This window comes from Pavona decussata, unplaced genomic scaffold (assembly GCF_977016875.1).
Source record: "Pavona decussata unplaced genomic scaffold, jaPavDecu1.1 SCAFFOLD_190, whole genome shotgun sequence".
Classification (NCBI taxonomy): Eukaryota; Metazoa; Cnidaria; class Anthozoa; order Scleractinia; family Agariciidae; genus Pavona; species Pavona decussata.
Window position 1 is genome coordinate 916,241 of NW_028145599.1, and position 15,453 is coordinate 931,693.

The 15,453-nt window shown below is 37.8% G+C and overlaps 1 long non-coding RNA gene and 2 pseudogenes across 1 annotated transcript; 1 reads left to right on the forward strand and 2 right to left on the reverse strand.

The window, feature by feature from the left end:
* Positions 1-689: 689 nt before the first annotated feature.
* Positions 690-9,719, reverse strand: LOC146462230 (uncharacterized; annotated as a pseudogene).
* LOC146462231 (uncharacterized) lies at positions 6,751-7,450 on the forward strand. The gene is made up of 3 exons (XR_014857164.1): positions 6,751-6,988; positions 7,107-7,227; positions 7,318-7,450. It is a non-coding gene; the product is annotated as an uncharacterized LOC146462231 (long non-coding RNA).
* Positions 9,720-9,953: 234 nt separating the features above from the next.
* Positions 9,954-11,225, reverse strand: LOC146462232 (uncharacterized; annotated as a pseudogene).
* Between the last annotated feature and the right edge of the window lie 4,228 nt (positions 11,226-15,453).

The following is a 15,453-nucleotide window of genomic DNA, read 5'->3' on the forward strand; positions in this document are numbered from 1 at the left end:
AAAGTAGTCATTAAGAATTTCCAAGATACTTCTCTCTATGAATGCTAAAGTCTTAATATTTTTACTCATTTGACCCAGGGTCACGTGAACAGACGCGAAGAAACTTAATCTGTTTATGTGTCAATTTTTATTGTTTCTTGTGCATGGCAAATGTCGTTTTTCCCTGTATTTCATTCTGACTACAAAAAATTCAATTCTATCTGGTGGCTACTTATTGCGTCACTATATCTCTGTATCTATCGATTTTGGGGAAGTAACGATGCTGGAGGTTATCACTGCCAAAAGGTTGTAAGCTTACGTACCACGCAGTCAAATATGGCGCGAGTATAAGCTGAAAACAGCTTCTTGTTATCTATCAGATCTTTTGTTAGGGCAAGGAGATCACGCGCCTGTTCCTCCATGAACTTTCTCCATAACCTTGATGAATCAGCAGATACAGATCCCGAAGTATGAGCTATGGATGGGTCAGTTGTTGGTGCTGATGCAAATGTCTCTTCTTGAGGTGGAGAATCATTATCTTCCACGTGTTGGTCTCCTATCCTCCGGAGCTTTAAGGCCATTGCCTTCACGGAACGATCTTGTGGAAAGTTTGTTGTTGACAACTTTTCCTTTACTTTATACCCCTCAATAGCTCCTGTCTCGAGGTCTTCTTTGCAGAGTTGTTTCAGCTTTTCCGTTTCCCTTGCTGTCTAAGGTTTAGGTGTTGTTTTGTCTCCCTTTGCCGCTTGACCCTCTTGAATGCTGGCAGTTTTCAGGGAAACAAGTTTGCTGACTGCTCTACGACCTAGATCATCCTCTCTAACCTTATCATGAACACAGTAATACTTGGCTTGTGGTTGGGTTTTGTGCTGTGCTAGGGCAGCAAGATGATCTTTTTCATCCGGAGGGCCATGGGGAAGTGCATTCCTGTTGCAAGAGACTTCCTTATTGTAGTTGCGCATATTCTTCCTCCTGTCTCAATGCCTTCTCTCTGGAATGTTCTCCACAGAGATGTTGATACCTGCAAAGGCGTCAGTGACACTCCATTACTTGAAACAAATAGTTGCTCAACCTGTGGGGCAATTGCAGTGAACTGGCTTCGTACAGTTCTTAGGTATATGTCTATCAATTTGTATAAATCAACGTACACCCAGACAACTGCAGTGCCATATTTGTCGGCTGTTTTGTGTTTACCCTTTTAAACTGAGCATGCATCATTCATACATGATTTATGCATGGATGAATCATGCACGAATCATGTATGCAAATTAGCACTTTTGCATGCATGCATGCATGATTGCATGGCAGCATGCATGAAAAAGATGACATGCATGCAAGTTCTGGTTAAACTGACTGGCATGCATGCAAAGATTTCATGTATGCAAGATTGTCATGCATACATTCACCACCTCTTCAATTCTGCTCTTTTGAAGCGTATTTGAATTAGATAACATACATTGCTTTAAGAATTAGTCATATTTCTAGTCAGTCTAAATTACTTTCTGTAGCTGAAAAGTAGTCAGGTGGAAAAGAGGACTTAGGATTTTACAAATGATTAATTTAAAATTGTTTTATTGTTTGAAACCTCTTACAACTAAAATTATGTGGACAAGAAAATTAGTTGTTGTGTAAAAGGGGTAATAGGAACCTGAACTGAATTAAACAGTATTAAAAACATTATAATTAAAAAAATACTGAACTTTGCCTAAGTTTTGAGATAAAAAAATTTCCTCTTCTGAATTTAGAATAAAATTGTTTGATTGTTTGAAACCTCTTACAACTTTATGTGGACAAGAAAATTCATATTTACATGGTGGTTTAAATCCTGTTGTAAAAGGGGCTAAAGCAACCTGAACTAAATGAAATAGTAGTAAAAACATTGTAAAGAAAAATAGTGAACTTTGCGTAAGTTTTGAAATAAAAACATTTCCTCTAATGAATTTAGAGTTTTGGTAAGTAAAGGACTATCAGGAACGTTCAAGTAGGGAGATGACAACAGAGTCAGCAGTGGAGTGTCTTCCAGGTCTTGATTCTATGGCCACTTGTCCTACTATCCGATTAACCTCAGGATATGCATACATTTTGGGAATGTCTTGTTCAAGAAATCTAAAAGAAAGAAAGACAGTTTTTAGCTCCAAATATAAGCCTGTCTGAATTTTGAAGTGCCTCTTAGGAAGACCTCACTCAACAGACATGGAATCTTGTGTTTTTATGATGGAAATTATTGAAATTTTATGCAGTGTTAACCCTGAGGGAATGAGCTGACTTTCCACAAATAATCAGAAAATTTAAAAGCTTACGCGAGTGTATTGTTGAGTAAGACTCTGTACCATGCTTATAATTTTCGTCCTGTTCCATCAGAGGGCATGCTCAGTAATGAGCTCTTTTCCGTCTGGAAATTTTTGAAAAACAGTTTGCATAAACATTCAACATATTCCAAGTAAGTACATTAAATTATAACAAGGTTATACATGAATTGTCAATAATAATATTGTTACAACAAATTATTCCAACGAAAATGGCCATCATAATTACAAACAAAAAAGGATGGGTCTTCATGAGTGCATTATCATTTAAGATTACCACTTACTCTCAGGAAGCATTTACTTTGTTGTGTTTGCCGCACCGTGACATGTGAGAGTTGATTTGCTCCACTTCCTCACCTGCGGAACAGGCACTTCCCTCCTGCCAACGGCCTCCCCATATGACCTGTATATTAGGAGCTTCATTGCAATTCATAGCAATTTCTCCAGGTAAAAGCTGCCAAGAATGTACATGTAACTTGTAGTTCATTTTCAAGTACTGTTGAAGACTTTGTGAGATTACAAGTATTGATTATTACCTGACAAGTCCAGTTGTGTGCCTTAGCATGCATTACTGACAAGGCAGGTTTCATGTCACTTCTATCTAGACCACCAGTCTTTCTTGCCCATTTCCAATATTTACAAACTGTATCCTCCCAAAAAAATTGACACCAGCAGGTATCATTTTTTTTAGATGTATATAGTTTGCATAACCAAACAATTCCCCCTGGAACATATTCACAGCCCACTGAGCCAGACCATGCCTGCAACCTATAACAAGAGTTTTCACTCAGAGGAAGTCTATCTACTAAAAACAGCTACAGTATGTGATAAACTTTAAAGCATGGGTGTAATATTTTGTTTAAAGTATATTTTGACCTGCTATTTCAAGTCCAGTCTCATCAAGTTTGGCTGACTTTCCTACTTTAGTGTTTGCAGCCCTCCAGTGTGAATTGCCACATCTATTATCACCATCCTACAAAAACAAAAGAAACCTTGTTGAAGGCAACATGCAATTTGAGTAAGCTTCAGAAGACATTCTCAGAACACAGGTATCAGTTGTCACATTGCCTGAGGTCATTTATTTGTTGCTGAAACTTAAATTCGTTTTAAAAAGAAACTTCATAGCAAAATATGAGTTATTATTAAAGTGTCTGAGTTTGTGAATATGGACATCCTCTCAATTAAACATACAAGCAAGTGATTTCAAAGCAAAAAAGGGGATATATTCTTCAAAAATACCCAAAACTTCAATATATACATGTATGATAAGTAAAACCTGAAGAAAATAAGCTACCCCAACGTTGTACTGTACAAGAGAAACATTTCCTGGGTAAACAACTAGGAATATGTAATAATGGGATACACAAAGTGTTCCCAATAAACCTTAGATTTGGACTGTTTTGCATAGACCGTCTTCAAGTGACTTTCAACATTGTCCTTATTGGCAATGAAGAGATCTCCGTAGTAGGATGGCCTTTGCTGACTGTGAACGGAAAAGTATTGAAAATCAAAGGCTCCTAAGAGCTAACTCATTCATCCATATAACCAAAATTGTGGTGAAAATGTGATCAGTTGTTGGAGATGTTGAAGCTACACTCCTTATCCCATGCAACCAAAATCGAGATTAACATTAAGGTCTCTAGCTGTAATTACAAAAAAGTTTGTTGTTGGGTTGATTAATTGATATTGGGGTTTTACGAGATAGAAAATGTTTTGCTATTTTTGTCCCATGAATGGGAGTTTGAGGAAGGAGACACAAAACAGAGTATTCACTGCAAAACCTGTTCAAGCAAGTAGAATGCTACATCCTAACACAACATCTAACTTTATTTTCCTCAAATTGAACAATACTTAATGTTAACAAGCTTAATCTATAAAATGTTTGAAAGTTGCTCTTTAACTTTATTTATTAACATAGTTAACACTCAGATGCAGTGATTAAATAGGAAAATATGCAATTATACATACTTTCAGATATACCTGATCAAATCTTACATAGAACTGAAACTAAATGCTAGCAGTAATCTGCAACAGATAGTGGAAATCGACAAAAGGAAATGCAACCTCTATACAGTTCCTACAACTACAAGATTGAGGTTGTTATTTAATTGTAAGTAACAAGAACACAGCATTTCTTAACAACAATCAAGGAAGTGTTAATTTTTCTGTGGCAAATTTTATCTTCTTTATGGGTAGAAGTGTTGCACATATCTTGCTTGTATTTAGTTTTGTGACATGTGCTTTGATAGGGAAACTTTGCAAGTATAGTAACATTCTAAGGGCCTCTTGACATTAGCTCGGTAACCAGGACGAATTCTGGGGTGTGTTCATATGGGAATTTTAAGCCCGGTTTACCGGGATGAATTCAAGAAAGACAATCAAAATTGTGGAACATAAATTTGTATTGTTTGCAACTTTCAAAGCTTTCTCTACCCTTGGAACTTTACTAATAAAGCTAATTCACATACTTGTAAAGTGGAAATACTTCCAAGATCAAAACTATGCCACTTCGTTGGCCGCTATGTTTTGAGAGCGAAGCTATTTTGTTTAAAAACTTTCATCATTGTCACTGGGCTGGAGTGTTCATATGGGAAAATTTTCATCCTGGTTACCGTGATGTGGGCTGCAAAAACTGAGATCTCGGTTACTGGGCCAGCTCAGCCTCTGTACGGCAATTGTATCGCAGGGCCTTGTACGGCAATCTGTATAACACATGTACGCGCGACCGTGGAACCTGATCGAAATTTGCGCTGTAAAAACAGATTTAGCCAGATTGTAGGTCGCTTCACTTTTTATGTATGTGTTGTAAGTTTTAAAGCAAATGAAATAATCGTCAACAGAGAGAATTTACTTACCGAAATGACGTGTGAAAGAGAGTCAAATATTCCTACCAAAAATGGCTTCCTTCTCTGACACGGAACACGAGGCGATGAGACCCAATGGACAAAAACAGCCCCTGGAGGGGACGGTACGTACGCGGGCTCATTTTCAGAGTAAAAAGAATGTCTTGGACTAATTTTATTTACTGAATACCCACCTTAAAAATATAAATTCCCTCACGGTGTTTTGCAATCTTTAATTAGGCTTGTTTTGTTTGCTATTCGTGGCAAGTTGACTTATTGGTCAGCGGTTGCTCAAATCAAAGTTTTACGTCACTTCCGCTATTTTCGCTAACGACGTCACATCCGTCTACGCAGATTTTGCTAACGCCGTTTTGCCCATCTCTGCAAAAACTCATCCATTGCTTCGCAAGCTCCGCAATGAATGAGTTAAAAAGAACGTATCAAATCCTTGCTACAATGTAAGACAAAATTACAATATGCTCAGCCAACAACTATTATAGTTGAAAGTGTATTCACATTAAATTAATGCTACAACATAAAAAGCACCTCAAGAAATTTAAGGCAAAATGTGATGTTTAGAAGAAACCATAGACTCAGAGTAAAAGTAAACATTTCTATGCATGCAGGTGTCCACTTCCACTACTTCCTGTTCAATAAATCTTTATACTGACCTTCCTGATGACTTAAAACGAGTAAGTTTCATATTGCCATCCACTTGACAAGAATGCTGAGAAATGGAGCAAGAAGGACAATGCATCCAGTTCAGTCCTTGAAGACAGTCTAACTCATGCTGGCAGAACTTCCACTCTTTAAAGGCACGACTAAAAGTCGAATAGTTAATAGTTGGTGCCTGTGAACACAATGGGACATTGTTTTATCAACATGGTGCAGTACAACAAACAAAAGAAACAACAAACATTAATTTTGTACTCACTGCAACTGAATACTATGCAAATTTAAATCAGAATAAGAACAATACAATTGAACATAAAAACAGAGTTTTGGTACAATTTAAGGATACTTCCTGGGTTCGCTGGTGTCCTTTGGAAAAAAATTCGTACGCGCGCAAGTTTTAATAAACCTCTAACAAACTATATATGATTATAAAGCTTAATAAATGTAGTTTCCTATAAAAAATATAATTTAGCGATCTTTTCCTTTTTTAAGTGCCAGGAGCCAGTAGAACCTCGAATTGACCGATGGTCGTTCCATTGAATTAATCGGTTATCGAACGCTGTGCGAAAAAGGAAATCACTGCACAGTGTTATTCACAAGGCATCAATCAACAAAAAGGTGTCAGGCTTTTTCAAAATTCTGATTGGTTATTTAGATATCCACGTTTAAAGTTTGAGTAGCAAAAAATATTTGAGGCGTGTTGCGTAAACAGTCACCACGGAAAAAATATTTTGAAAATCAAAATTCCCTGACACCTCTTTGTTTGTCAGTATTCCTCGAATCTTCTGGCCAAATTTCACGACAATCCGTCAAAACTACATACCCTGTTAATTCGTTCAAAGTCGACATACTCTGCCAAAATTCAAGTGCGCGTTTTCGCTCGATAAAGGTTTGCAAGAAAAACAAGCCTCCACAGGAGATTATGACACCTCATTACATGGCGAGCCAATCGAGCAACAGGACCCCATGGCGTCAACAACAATAGCACAGAATTTTGCGGAAAAAGTATCGCGTTGCAGACACGTTTTAGACTCCGCTGATGTGATCGAGCGAGATGGGGAAAGTGGCGAAAGGCAAACGTAAAAATCAACCAGGAAAACTTGGAAAAACCAAGGCAAACGAAACCGAAAGCGCGTCAGCGGAGAGTTTGAGGAGTGCACTGATATCAGAGATGAAATCTATTGGGTGGGTTGTGCGTTTTGATTGCGTGTTATGTAATTTACGCTTCAAGCTAAGGCGATTATTCATTTCGTATCAAAGGAAATGTATAATGAAAGAAAATCGCATTTTTACTGTTATTTAGGTACGATAGTGATTTCTTCGTAAGAAATCTTTAACATAGCGTGGAGCGGAGCAAAAAGCGAGAGAAAGGGCCACGCAGAACGCGCCATCTCCATTATTACACATGGGCTCATGCGCTTCTGGTGAGTTCAATTTCATCGGTCTAATTCTTGCTGATTTATGTTTCATTACAAACGCGCAGTAAAACGTTATTTGGTTTTATTTCGCTGCAGAAGAAAGAAATCGGCCCAGAGGATGCAGAATATGATATTTGATATTTTCACAGGACGCTTGCAAAGTTACCCTGCAGGACTTTTGCACGGCAATCGACCTCTGTGTACTTGATCCAATAACAGAGGATAAATTTGAAGGCCGCTGCTCCAGTTCTTCCTGATCACCTTCGACAGAACCCTTAACGTTGATTAGAGTTTCTTGGTCGAACCAAGAGCCTTTGTTGCTCTCTGCAAGATCACGTTTTCGATCTTCGCAGAAACCTATCTTTCCCTTTTTCTTAGGCCCCACCTTCTTCCGGGATTATATCCACAGGCTCTTTTCGTTTTGTTATGACTTTTCCATGTGGGAAGCACGAAGAATATAAAATTCGAAGTGAGAAATTTTGTGCAGGCGAGATGTAAACAAAATATGCTTATTTCTGAAATAAGAGCTCCCGGATGAAGCGTTTTGCCGCGAAAATTCATCTGGGGCGTCTCGCACTAAGAAGATTATGACACCTGTTCTATTTGTTTACTTTTATATGGAAATACGTTTTCCTAAATATCTCGCGCTTTATTTAATATTTTTCAATTTTTTTTTCAGTAAATGTTAGATGAAATCCCCAAATTCTATTTGGTCGAAAAAAATGTTTGTTCACTTTTTCACCCTATCGAACCCAAAAAGTACCCTTAAGTAATAATCAATTATTGTTAATTCGGTATTGGTTGATTCCTTTTTATGATTTTGGAATGTGGATTGACAATCAAATTAGTTGTTTAAAGGGATAGCCTTACCATTACTTTTTTAAACCTGCCTTGGTGTGGGGTATTATAACAGTACTCTTTTACAGATTATCCTTAAGAGTTAATATCAATCTTTTTATTTTACTTCAATGTGACATTACAAAAAAAATATTAAATTTATCTTTACATGTTGAAAACTTACTCTTCCCTTCAGAACTGAAACATCTTCAAGAGCTCTTACAAAGGAGGTTTCAGAGGTCCCTGGCATTCTCTTTTGCAAGGAATCCCACAGATAAAATAACTGCTGGTCAAAGACATAACTTGTATCTGTGGGACTCCCTGGCCAATATCCTGGATGTACCACATCATGTTTTGCACGCACTGCACTGGACAGTAAACTTGTTTAAATCAAATCGTCCTAAAAAATCAAGAACAATGACAGGTGATAAAGATAACAGTGCATAAGACAAAAAAACACTTCTGCAGCATACAACAAATACCACGGCTGCTGACCCTGTATTCCCAGTAAACTTGTGTGTACAGGGTGTGGTTATTCTAAAGCCAACTAACACTAACATCATGGTATCCAAAAACAGAGTATTTTCAAATGTTTTAAAACTTAATAGGAGACAGAATGTAAATAAAATGAATTAAATTTACATAAACATAACTTTAAGAAAAGGAAACACAATTTTCAATGTACTGTTTAACTTAAACAAAGAAAAAGGGATTAAACACATGACAGACTGATGGTTGTTCTTGTACCTTTCTCATTTACAACAATTATTGTTCCAGAAGCTGGAAGTTGGCATGAAACACCAGGTTCTTTACAGGCTGGGCAACAAGCTGGCAACACAATGTCTGGAAATTGCTTCACTTTAAAAAAGAATGAAATAATAGAAACATTAGTCTTCAGCATAAAAAGTATTTAGTATAACATCAAAGTTTGCTTAGAATGGATGAATAACAACAACAGTGACCAATCAATGAAAACACATTTCAATGGCTCCGTGTAAATTCAATTTACCAAAGAAAAATAAAAAAAACCCCATTAAAACCAGAGAGAACATCAATGTTGTTAGAGCCTCTCTTTAAAGCGACCACCCCCATAAGCAACCGTATCTACTTTTTGGACAAGAGGTTTGAAATTTTTTTTCGGCTACTAACCTCCATAAGCCACAAATTGAAAGGCAATACTAACTTATGACTGGTGCTACTTAGATAATTTGAAAGAGGCTCATGGCAGTTGCTCACACCCTACCTTACAGTGTAGGTAAATAATAAGGGAAACTGTGTGCGCTTTGGTGATCATACTGGCATGTTGAGACTTAGTATTGCCACTAAAATGGTACTGCATCAATGTTTGGGTTACTCGGCTGGGTACATTTGTGTGTAGGCTGCTGGAAAAACCATGTACTGTACCACAGGTTAATGACTGGAGTATAATATTATACCACCTGTGATCTGATCTCTAACAAGGGACCACCTCAAACTTAACATTTTTCCATGGTTGCTTCTTGTATTTGGGTGGTTGCTAGTGGTGTTAGGAAGTGCTTACCTATATTTTTCTTGTCTCCATTTTCATCTACTGTCATAGTTGGTGGGATAGCTTCAAAGAAACCATTGACATACCCATCTTGGTTGTGAAAAGGCAATAATGAATGTATTTTGTTGTCACAAGAGGGTCAAAAGAACTTCTTAGAGGCAGTTATGGCATCTGATACGGACCTTTCCTGACAAACGTGCTTGACACTGTTCAGGTGAGGGAAGGCTTTCACAACTGAGGACTGCCTCCAGCAACAGCTTTCGTGTGCTGTCCCAGTTGGATGACAAATTTGTCATACGTGTCTCCCAGTTTTTGGGTGATGGAATTTTTAGAGAGGTAAGAATATCCTCACACCTGCTCAAGGCATTTTAAAAAACCCAAGCCACTATTTGAAATGTATTGAGGACATAAAATGGCCAATGTTTGAACTCTGCCCTTTATCAACGGCTAGTGGGGTATGTACACCAGTATCATTTTCTTGATAAAAAGTGCGGTTAGTCTTAAGTTGATAGCCACAGATCTCCAAGGCTTAGTTCGAGATAAATGTTCTTTGACTGTTATTGCAATACATACTTTGTGGGGTTTAAATATTAATCTCAAGAAAAGTAAGATTGTCACGTACTAAACTCTACACGTATTTGCAGAAAGCTGTAATAATTACAACTTATTAAAGCTACCTTGTTGTAGAATTTGCAGTGCTTGCAAATTCCTCTTCACTGCAGCTTGATTGGATTCATATTGCTACAACAAAAAAAAGGAAAGACGAGGCAAACTTATAGACTTGCTGCCATAAACAACTCCTCAAACTAAATCAAGACTGTTCTTCTCTTGCCATTGATCCAGTCATGCAAGGACAAATAATATTTATGAAAATTGAAAAACATAAAACCTTGGGGTGTGTCAATCTTGCTGAATCATTTACATAATGGGTTTCTGTAAATTGCATGGCTGTTATTAGTGTTAATTTTACGCATGTTGTGGCCACCCATGTTCATTCCAGTATCCATAATAAAAGTCTATGGTCACAATTTCTTTGTTGTACGAATATTTCATTCCAAGTTGATGGTCCTGATTAATGATTGCCTCCACTCGCTTATTTCTCTTGACCTTTCGTTTCAAAAAACTTGCATTATCGAGGGACTCATCAGTGACGTCACAAAATACCTTGCTTACCCGGCTTTTTGATTTGAAAGCATAGACACAATTCTTGGGCGTTCTGGCTTTAATGACCCCAAAATTTGTCTGCGATACAATGGCTGTGAGTACATTGAACACTTCTTTTGGCAGCTTATCTTCCACCATCACCTGCCTTGGATGTTTGACAGAACATCTGGGAGACATCCACTGCAAAAAACTGCTTCATCAAACCCTTGGCCTGCCTTTGCAACATGGGGTAGAAATCCCCAACAAGGTGTTTATACCCAAGGCGTTTAACAAAATGCTGAGTGGATAAAGGCCTCAATAAACTTCTTAAGTCGTCTAGTGCATCTCTAATGCTATTTATTTGAACTCCCTTTCTTTCAAGCTTGGCTTCCACAATCACAAGAGCGTCTTGAACAGAAATCAAAAACAGACCACTTGTATCCGCCATTTGTTTTTGTTTTGGAGCCTGATTGGGGTCAACCGCTGACAGATTGACTGCGACCGGCGTTTGGCCACTTTTAGATAAAAAAATCCCTTGAGTGATCTGTTAATTTGATGTAGTGCATCTCTTGAACCAACCGCAAAACAGAAATCCCATTTTTACGCAAACCTACGTGAGAAACAAAAGTTTTGACTCACACTTTCAACTCCCAAGGTTGCCATTAGCATTGGTCCTTCTATTTGGGTTATTTTCTCTCAAAGCATGTCTATGTTCTACAATTGAAGAACCAGCAGTAAATTACGGACAGTGAAATTTTCAGCTCCAGGGTCATTGTTAAGAAGTACACGCACTTTGACATGTTTACCTTTTCATAATATTTCCATTGCTCTTCCTTTCTATCAACTATCCCCGATATTTCTTCTTCTAACTTTTGTTTATCCTGGAAGGCCTTGATCAAACATTAACAGCAATGACAGTTAATTATACATTTTACCACCTCGTCCTTGTTACATTGCTTAGGAAACGAGTGATATCAGTTCATCATTGGATGCCGATCTGAATGGCTTAGAGGCTAAGGTTTAGTTCTCAAAATACTTTGCTAGAAAACAAGCAGACAAGATATCGTCTTTTGATAGTTGCAAAATGAGATCAGCTTCAAGCAGAACATTTCTTGGTTGTCTCAAGTAAAACAATTATTTCACTTGCATTTGTTGGATTTTGGACGATTATGTATGCGCCACATACTTCATGGGCTATCTATCATGCCATTAGTTCCGCGTGCGTTCTGCGTTGTTACAGGCAGGGCATGTAGCAAATCGAGTTTCTCCATGTTTTGCCACTTCATGGGACTTTGGTATTAACAACTACTTAGTCCTACCTAATCCAAAGGTTGTTAGCTAATAAATGTGTTCTCTTTTGGAAAGATATTCACAACTTGTTTACTTACCATCTGAAGAGATGTCTGTAGTCCTTCATTAGTCTCAATCTCTGTGTGGAGATTTCTTCGCAGTGTTTCACAGCTCTTTGGCTCCTCTGCCAATTCTTGCTGTAGTCTTTCAATTTCCATTTGCTTCAAACAAAAAGACGAAGGACACTGACTGACACACGTTTTTATTTTGACAGAAAATAATTTTTTAAAAAACATATCATTTATTCTTCTCAGGAAAAGTGAATCACTGCTATTAATGCTAATTTGAAGTAGAAAAAAATAATGGCAAAAAATGACTAAATTACCAACCAAATCTACAACATCTTGATCTGTTGGAACAGCTCTGGCGTCTTTCTCTTTATCACTTTTTCTGGCAGGGGCATCATCCTTTTAAATGAAATATTGATATTTTTCACAATTTTTCTGCTAATAGTATTCAATGATAGCTTTACTTTATATAATGGGTTCTTACAACGGATTTACTGGGGGGGGGGGGGGGTATGGTTAAAAAACCCCAGCCGCTATTTCAAATCTATTGACGACATAAAATGGCCGATGTTTGAACTCTGCCCTTTATCAACGGTTAGTGGGGTATGTTCACCTTCAGTAAGCATAGGAGCCCAAGTTCCTTTGCAAGCTTTCCCCACTAGACCCTCCCAGTAAATCTGGCAAAGTCATTAATAAATGCATATTAAAGCAAATCACGATCATGAAAATTTTATGTTCAAAGCTTTTAAAGTCGCCCCAATACCCTGAGCAATCGTTATTTCAAACTTTGGAGGCCAGAAGGGTTTCCACTGTCCACAAATTTGGTTTGGAAAAACATGCACTTAGCAAGCATCCAGATGTCAGGTCGACAGGAGATTCCTTTGCTCTTATTATTTATGGTAAATTAAGGTTACTTTTAATCTTGAAGCTCCGTGGGTGTTCGTCCGGTTAATAATAATAATAATAATAATAATATAAACTGTATGCACTGTTTTGTAGAAACCCGCGAAAACTGCATAGCATCTTGCAGCTAATTAACGAAAAAGTGAGTGTTTTCTTCGACTGAATTACCAGCCCTTGCTGGAATAAACAATTCCCCAAAAACTTGAACTGCCTCTCCCACTTTTTTCTCACCTTTTCTCGCATTCCCTTTCCCTCTGCCTCCTGGCCTACAACCGCCTCGCAGGCTACATGATACTTAAGAAATAAACAAAACATGCTAACGATATGTAGTAAAAGCTCCAGTGTAAACCTGTCTGTCGTGAAAAAGGCTGTCAGGGGTAGTTCACACAATTAGAAGATTATGGCACTTCAGTGATAATTAAATTCTATTTCAAGAAAACATTTTTCTCAGTTAAGATTACGAGATTATCAAATCAACAAATCAATTTAGGTTGAAAAGTAAAGCCTTGACAACACTCCCTCTCTTCTGTTTGTTGAGATCCTCAATTGTTTTAGCGCCAGAAAGCACCTCCTTAAGAATGTCTTCTTTTTCGCTATTGGATAGCGAAGGTAACAAGAAATGAAAGGAGTAGCTGGTAATCCTTTGAGATTTGGTGTATCTCGCTGGATCAGCAGGTATTTTTGTGACAAGAGCAAAACAGCCCAGACTCAGTCTAGCAATTTGCTGAACCTTGTAGACGTTCTGTAAAAGGAGAGGAACGGAAAATACACATGCTACCTCCCCAGAGATGTGTTACTTTCATAGAACAAAGAACGCCTAAAAAAAAAAAAACAACGAGCAGAAAAGACAATAACAAAACTTGGATGAGACTTACGTTTCTTGTATGGTTTTTCTAGTGTCTTTTTATCAGATAGGACACATCCTGGTCAAATCTTCTGTTTTGTCCTAATTTTGATATGCATGGCCCTGCACGTTTGGGCTTATTTTGATTCATTTTTTCTCTAAGAATGGTCACTGTTGACCAGAAATCAGGAGTGTTGTAGGGTACACTTGCACTTGAAGTGTCTTCCTTTTGGTCAGCATGGGAGTGAGACGGAAGGATTGGAACATAATATGGGTACTCACTCTTTTTATAAAAAGTGAAGAAATCTTGTGCCTAACGTAATAAGAGGGTTGTGTTGGCAGTGGCAGAGGCAAATAGAGTAGCTGAAGAGCCTTCTGCTCTTTTTATAAGTGATAACAACTGAAGGGCGTGTACGTGGGAGGGTGCTTAGGATATTCTTGTCCAAGACGTAGACGTACACACCATGATTTTTCTGAGTTGCAAAACCATTATATCTGGGGGTTTCAAAATCATCGGATATTTCCGTTTTTTAGGAAATATTATTTATTCTTGTGTCAAGTTAGTAAATGGCAAAAATTTTTTTTTTTCCCAATTTTTTGTAAAAGTCATTAAAACCCCACTTTGGACAGTTTAACATGCAGTCAAGACTTTTTTACTCTTGGTAAATTTTAATTTTTGCTCTTTAACTACAGTGAAATTAAAAGCTCGTGAAAGCTCTCTACAGGTTGGGGGATAGAAGCAGAAACAATAATAGAATGCAAGTGCTTCACTTTGTTTAACTGTCAAAAATCCTGTGGAGCCACCTTAATATAACAATATTATTGATTCTTGTGACACACCCTTGGTGAGATCAACAAGCCTCCGAAGAAAGGCCTGACCTGGTAGAACAACTGCACAAGTAAAATTCAATAAGCCAATCAAAGATTGAAATTCTTTCAGGGTAGTTTTACAGCGTTTGTGGATGTCCAATAACCGAGCATTGCATTTTTTGAAGCTTATCGTCCAGCAGACGCGCTTCCATATTAATCGTGTCGAGTGTTATCCCAGCAAGTTAAGTGGTTGAAGGACCTTCTGTTTTTCATGTGCTATAGGTACCCCTAAACGATCACATAGGCTCAAAAAGTTGTGTAAATCGGAGGCACTTGTCCCTTGAGATATAGCAATAAACAAGAAATCATCTAGAATATGCAAAACACCAGAAGCACAGAGATAATGTTTAGGAAGCCACTCGAGCGCTGTGCTAAAGGCTTCAAATATAGCGCAAGACAAAGAACAGCCCATGGGCAAACACCGGTCAAAAAAGTACGAATTATTCCATGTCATACCCAGTAAATGGTTATCGTCAGGGTGAATCAAAAAAGATACGGAAAGCTGATTTTATATCGGTCTTGGCCATGTAGCAACCCCTACCTAACGACTTAATGGGTGTGATAGCATGACGTATTGAAGCATAGTGAACCGACGAAAATTGGTCCGGAATAAAATCATTCACAGACAAGCCATCTGGGTATGACAAATGATGTATAATACGAAATTCACCTGGGGTTTTCCTCGGAACTACGCCTAAAGGTGAGGAAATAAAATTATGTAAAGCTGGATGAGAAAATGGACCTACAAT